Raw genomic sequence first — 7,643 nt, 5'->3', positions numbered from 1 at the left:
ATACATATATAACTGAAGTAAACTATAAAGTAACGAGTTCATTACGTTTATTTAGTGTAGCTATTTCCGGTTTGCAAATTACCCAGTGGGCACAACTTGGTTGAAATAACGTTGATTCAACGTAATATGCAAACATTGAATCTACGTTTAATTTTTGCTGTATATGAAAGTTTGCATCAACGTAAATCTCAACGTTGATTCAACGTAAAATGTCTAAGGTTCTTTCAACGCTAATTTTTCAACGTTGGAACAACGTCAAATGACCGATGTTGAATTAACATTGAATTTTGGTTGTATATGAAAGTTTTCATCAACGTAAATTTCAACGTTGATTCAACGTCAAATTCCTAAAATTGTTTCAACGTCAATGTTTAACGTTAAAACGACGTGAAATGATCAATGTTGAATCAGCGTTGAGTTTTAGTTGAATATGAAAGTTCTCATCAACGTAAATTTCAACGTTGATTCAACGTAAAATGTCTAAAGCTGTTTCAACATCAATTATTTAACGTTATAATAAGGTCAAACGATCAATGTTGAATCAACGTTGAATTTTGGTTGTAAATGAAAGTTTGCATCAACGTAAATTTCAAGTCGATTCAATGTAGTATGTTCAATGTTAATTTAATGTAAAATGTTCAATTTTGTGTCAATGTCAATGTTTAATCCTTTAAACTTACAAAATACACTGAGTTCAAAATATACTTGACCATTTTTCTTTAATTGAAACTTGCAAAAAACATAAAATAATAGAGTTTTTTTTATTATAACAACAGCTACTATGTCTAGATTTCAAAATATACCTATGCATTACTGTCGTCTTAACTGACCTAATATTGCACACTTAGCTTAATTAAGAATCTTTCGCGTTACAGGATTCGGTTTAAATCAGTAACTTTCTTGGTGATAAATTATTTGAAGCTCTACTCCTTAGCCAAGTCTTTTCTTGTCCGACCAGAGGTATTGAAGCTAGGTATCCAAGAACCTTTGTGAAAGATAAAAGCAAAACAAAAATATTTGAAACAAAGAAGACTGAAATATTATTTTAAAGTTAATTGTATGGTAAATATTAAAAATGTAAATACTTGAATATCATGTAGATAGTTGAAACAACTATTCTTCCCAGAGCAATCTACATTGATATACTGCAAGCATTACCAATAATGATGCAAATACTGAAAAATATATACTATGAACTACAGTATTGCAAACATGGACAGTTAGAGATTTCTCTACCTCTCTTTGCCTAGTTCAATAATGGGCTTAAACTAAAACAATTTAACATTTTGCTATATAATTAGGAACAACACCATATGGATGGAGAACAAAAGTAAGTTTGAAAAAAAATTTTAAGGCATATCTTTCAATAATAGAATGTGGTTTTTTTTTTTCAAAGATTTAAATACATTTTTCTTTAAGGGCAACTCAGACAGCATCATACTACGAAGTTAGGTGACATTTGTCGTTGAAGAATATTAAACATTTTAAGATATTATTTACGATTTGACTGTCCCCAATTAATTTAAACTTAATAATCGCCTTTGTACGACTATAACAGTCGTAAAACGACGATAAGACAATGCTGTTTACTGTTTGTATGACTTCTTAGGTACCCAAGACTTTAATCAAGAAACAAATGGTTATTACTGTGACACAGTAGGGAAGTCACTTATTGCTGTGGGATAATGGTAATAGCAAATGTGCAGTATATTCTTGTAAAATTTAACAATAAAAATTATATACCTTTTTACTGCTTCATCATGGCTGCTCTTCCATCAGTTTTGTACCAAGAGACAAATAAATACACATTCAATAGTCGGTTTTTTCCCAGTGTTTACCACAAACAATATATTGCAACAAACGTGGCTTCCTGTCAATGGATTGAAAACCTGAAAGAAATACCATATTATTTATAGTTAGGCCTATACACACCGTCAACTAAATTAGCCCATAGGGGCCTATCTATTTTTATATTTCTATTATTCATTACACTAACCATAGCTTCAAATGTTATTATCAAAAGATATAGGCTTATTGTTAATTTTTCTCTTTATTGAAAGAAAATATAAAAATTTACATTATTAACATCTTCAAAAAAAAAAGATTATTGATGACTGTGATGTGCCTATTATACCACTGGCAGTATGTAGGCCCATGATATGAGATGAATTATTAAACACACATAATAGGCTGGCCTAGCTGTTTTATTTTTGCGCTTATGCAACCACATTTTAACATTATATTTAATTTAATATAGACCTATTATAGCATTTCAACACAGAACGTGGCCATTTTGCAAAGGAAGGTCTAGGCCTAGACGATTAAAAATTACCGCTAATAATTTAAACTTAGCCCATACATCCAACTTGCTGTAGTCCGAACAAGTAAAATTATGCTAACTATGCCTTTACACTACCCTAAAGTACTCTAGTCTAAGCCTAGTCTCTTCTACTCTAGCTAGGGCCAGAGGACTGGCAGGCGTATCTTAGCTAGAACAAAAGATAACCACATAATATATATAAAGCAAGCCTATACAGTTACGATATTGGGCTAACTTAGATACACCCTGTAATATAGTATACAAATTTAAAGTTCCTACCATTTATTTGATAATGCTGAAATTCTTTAGTATGTAAATTGTGTATGAAGACAGCTTTACAGCAACTGATACTTCAAAAAATGAGCATTTGTTTCTGATTGTTCTGTACCAGCGTGACCACTCACAATTTTTGATATACCCAATGACTGGGTCGAAATTACCCAAGATTCAGCAAAAATTGCCCAAAATTACCCAAACTTCCAGAAAATGCATTAAACTTTGAAAATAAACGTGTTTTTCGCATGTATAGTTTCCCTTTAATTTCAATTTATAAACCATTTAATTGTTTGTGTTAATTATTAAAATTAATATTCATGAGGTGATAATACGAATAGAAAAATACGCCCTCAGTCGGCCAGTGTTATCAGTAGATCAGTGATCAAGTTTTATTATGTAATGCATTAATTAGGTAAGATCAATGGCAACGCAAATCACAAATTCAACAATTCTGAACCCATGTTTATAGCAATTAAAAGTCAATTAACAATGTTATGTGCACTTCGTTGAGTTTTGCTTACTTGAATGGACTGAAATATACTTTGTTACTTCTTAATTCTTCCTCTATTACAAAGTCAAAATACCCAAGATCTTGGGTAAATACCCAAGCAGTGGTCACACTGGTCTGTACCGAAGATATACAAGATAGAGCACTCGCATTGTAAAAATGAGGCGGAAATGAGTGCGTCCGGCCATACGATTTTGCGCTATTATTGTTGTTTTTGTATACTGATCCATAGGCTTAATTGTGTGTTTTATTTGGATAATAGCAACGATTTCTACCTCCGCCAAGGAATTATGTACTGACCGTTGTCACTGTCTGGGTACAATTGTACTAATTGTACAAATGTGTACAACTTTTTAATTGAGAATTGACAATAAAATACGCGTCGACTTGGTAACGAAAGTTTGGTTGAAGTTTTTTTAGATCCAGTCGTATGGGGCGCTCCATTGTTTGTGTTCCCACCATGCATTTCGGTGGATTTCGGTGGAACACTTTTTTTTGTGTGGAGAACTCTATCTTGTATTTCTAGTATCTTTGGTCTGTACCTAATGACCTAATCCGATTAGCCCATTACTTGCCACACTTTCAAGGACAGAGAACCAATGTAATTACCATAATGATTAAAGATCATATGCTCTCATAATAGGCCTATGAGTTTTTTTATACCCCACCATGGAGGTAAACTTTAATAAATCTTGAACAATTATTTCTATGAAATTTCATATCAAGTTGAGGTTGAGTTACAGAAATTTAAACTTGGTTGAAAAAAATAACATTCTAAATGTTGATTATACGTTAAAATACAAACTACATTTTAATTTGACATTGAAAAGATGTTGAACTTTATGTTATTACTGTGATTTTAATATCTCAACCAGTTTTCAACGTTTTTGTTGTTGAAATAATGTTGACTAAATAATGGGTAGGCCTACTTTGTAGAAACACATAACACATTTTCAATGTTGATTCTACATTGGAATAAAAACTATATTTAAAGTTAACGTTGGAAAAATATTGAATAAATATAGGCCTATTGCAATTGTATGTTAAAATCGCAACCCGATTTCAAAGTGAATTCATTGTTGAAATAAAGTTTGGTAAAATCTTAAACTCCGGGTTGAAAACACAACTTATTTTAAATGTTGCTTATACGTTAAAATAAAAACTATATTTTAACTTGACATTGAAAAGATGTTAAACTAATGTTGTTACTGAAATTTAAATATCTCAACCAGTTTTCAACATTTATTTATTGTTGAGTGAATAATGATGATTAACATTAAAATAAAGTCTAGGCCTATATTTAAATTTAGCGTTGGAAAAATGTTGAATAAACAATGCAATCGTTATGTTAAACTGTCAACCAGATATTAAAGTGAATTCAATGTTAAAATAAAGTTGAGCAAAAAAACTATATATTTTAAACATTTATTTGACGTTGAGAAAACGTTAAATAAACAATAGGTCTTTGGTTGAAAAACATAACACATTTTTAACGTTTATTCTACATTGAAATGCAATTTTACGTTGACTTTGAAAAGACTTTGGACTTATATAGTTACTGTAAATTTAGCCTATCTCAACATATTTCCAACGTTTATTTAACGTTAAATAATGTTGAATAAACAAGGTTTAATTGAAAAAAACATTGAACGTTGATTATTAAAATACAAACTATTATTTAACATTACATTGAAAAGATGTTGAACTAATGTTGTTACTGTAATTTTAATATCCAAACCAGTTTTCAATGTTATTGTTGAAATACCTTTGAGTTAAAGTAATGGATATATTGTAAAAAAGAAAACAACACATTTTCAACGTTGATTCTACATTGAAATAACAATTATATTTAAACTTAACATTGTATTGTTATGTTAAAATTTCAACCAGATTTCAAGTGAATTCAGTGTTGAATTAAAGTTGAGTAAAAACTATATTTTAACTTGACACTGAAAAAACATTTAACTTATGTTGATACTGTAACTTCAAAATCTCAAAATATTTGCAATAACGTTAAAAAAATGTTCAATAAACAATAGGATTGTGGTTGAAAAACATATCACTTTTTCAACATTGATTCCACATTAAAATACCAAACTATAATTTAACTTGACGTGTAAAAATATTGAACTTACGTTCAATCTCAACATACGTTGAATAAACTATGGTTTTTAGCAGAAAAACATAACATAGTTTAAACATTGATTAAATTATGTTAAAATACAAACTATATTTTAACAATTAAAAAGATGTTGAACTAATGTTGTTAATGTAATTTCAATATCTAAACCATTTTTCAACGTTTATTTATTGTTGAAATAACGTTAAGTATGTAATGGGTACATTTTTTAAAATACACAACACATTTTCAATGTTGATTCTACATTAAAATAAAAATTATGTTTAGAGTTAACGTTGGAAAAATGTTAAATAAACATTGTAATTGTTATGTTAAAATCTCAAACAGGATTCAAAGTGAATTCAATGTTGAAATAAAGTTTATAAAAAACTATAATTTAACTTCACATTATATTATGTTAAAATACAAACTATATTTTAACCATTAAAAAGATGTTGAACTAATGTTGTTAATGTAATTTCAATATCTAAACCATTTTTCAACGTTTATTTATTGTTGAAATAACGTTAAGTATGTGATGGATACATTTTTTAAAATACACAACACATTTTCAATGTTGATTCAACATTAAAATAAAAATTATGTTTAGAGTTAACGTTGGAAAAAGGTTAAATAAACATTGTAATTGTTATGTTAAAATCTCAACCAGATTTCAAAGTGAATTCAATGTTGAAATGAAGTTATAAAAAACTATATTTTAACTTCACATTGAAAAAAACTTTGAACTTATGTTGATAATGTAACTTTAAAATCTCAACATATTTTCAACGTGTATTTAACGTTGAAAGAACGTTTAATACACAATAGGAGTTTGGTTGAAAAACGTAACACATTTTCAACGTTGATTCTACATTGAAATGCAAACTATATTTTAACTTGATCTTGAACTTACGTAGTTACTGTAACATTAAAATTTCAACATATTTTCAACGTTTATTTAACGTAGAAAAAATGTTGAATAAACAATAGGTTTTTGGTTGAAAAACGTAACACATTTTCAATGTTGATTCTACATTGAAATGCAAACTATATATTAACTTGACGTTTAAAAGATGTTGAATACATGTTTGTACTGTAAATGTTAAATTATCAACCAACATATTTCCAACGTTGATTCAATGTTGAGTATATGTTGTGAACTACATTTCAACGTTGTTTCAACTTGAATTAACGTTTTGTGCCAGCTGGGTATAAAACATTTTTCCCATATGCACAGGTTGCATGTTTTTGATGATGGGTTATATGGTTTAGCTTGGTTTGAGAATGTTCCATTTAATATAATAAGTATATATTTTTTTCTTTTAGTTCCATATGTACTTGCTTAGTTCTGTGTTAAGTCTCTTGGATCTGTTCCTGAAGGAGGCTTTGTGGTTATTGTATCTTGTCTTAAATGCGTTTTCTGTGAGTCCTGAACGTAATGCACTCGTTTCAGCATGCAGGCATGCCAACAAATTTCTTCTAAGAAATGTTGTAACTTAATTTTATTTTAACCCCCTCCTAGCATGCAAACATCTTTCCGATGTTATGTTGCTACTTAACTTATGTTTATCACTTTAATCCCTTTCATTGTTTATCAATCCTTAATCTGACCGAACTAATTGAACCCTTTGTATTACTGCTCATCAATTACATTTTCATCTTCAGAATTATCACCAGAATTATCTGAAATGTTTTCATCAAATTCCTGTTGGTCTCTATCTTTATGTTTACGCCAGACATGAGTTCTAAATGCCCCCCAACTTTTAGTAGAGTAGTTGCATTGAAAAGCAGAACATGTCACTATAAAGTGTGGATCATTTTTGTGCAAGTGTACAACATGTTTCTCAAACCTGTGGTAAGTAGGTGACCTAAAAAAACACATACTACATTGCCACATGATGGCATCTCCCTGAGAATAAAACGTGTTTTGATAATAAAAGCCAAATGGTAAAGCTGATTAATATTTGATAAAACAATATAATGCATACTCCAAGGGTTGTAACACATGTCATTGTGATGATTCCAATGTGAGCCTCATTATGTCATCATCAAGAATCATCGATTCAAATACCTAATTTCAAAATATTCAATCATAAATCATAATTTGCATTATTTTAATTCCTAGTATTAATTATACTTTATTATTTGAATAATAATTAATAGCTGTTTTAATTAGAGGATAAAAAAAAAACATCTGTAGGTATTCAGTATATGTCAAAATCCTTGATTGCTATACTAAATAGTTTATATCAGCAATTAGATCTTTCAAAGTAATAAAAATTTTAATAAAAAGGTAATGGCTGTTGCCTAATGTTAACAAACATTACAGTCATGGCTGATATAAAAAGAGGCATTAAAATATTTTTTTTTAAAACCCAAGTAGGCCCTCTCTCTAAGTACAATTTGAATTAAAAGTTAAA

Source organism: Anneissia japonica, unplaced genomic scaffold (assembly GCF_011630105.1).
Source record: "Anneissia japonica isolate Jap-2015-1 unplaced genomic scaffold, ASM1163010v1 scaffold284969_len127995_cov102, whole genome shotgun sequence".
NCBI lineage: Eukaryota > Metazoa > Echinodermata > Crinoidea > Comatulida > Comatulidae > Anneissia > Anneissia japonica.
This window is presented reverse-complemented; position numbering follows the sequence as displayed.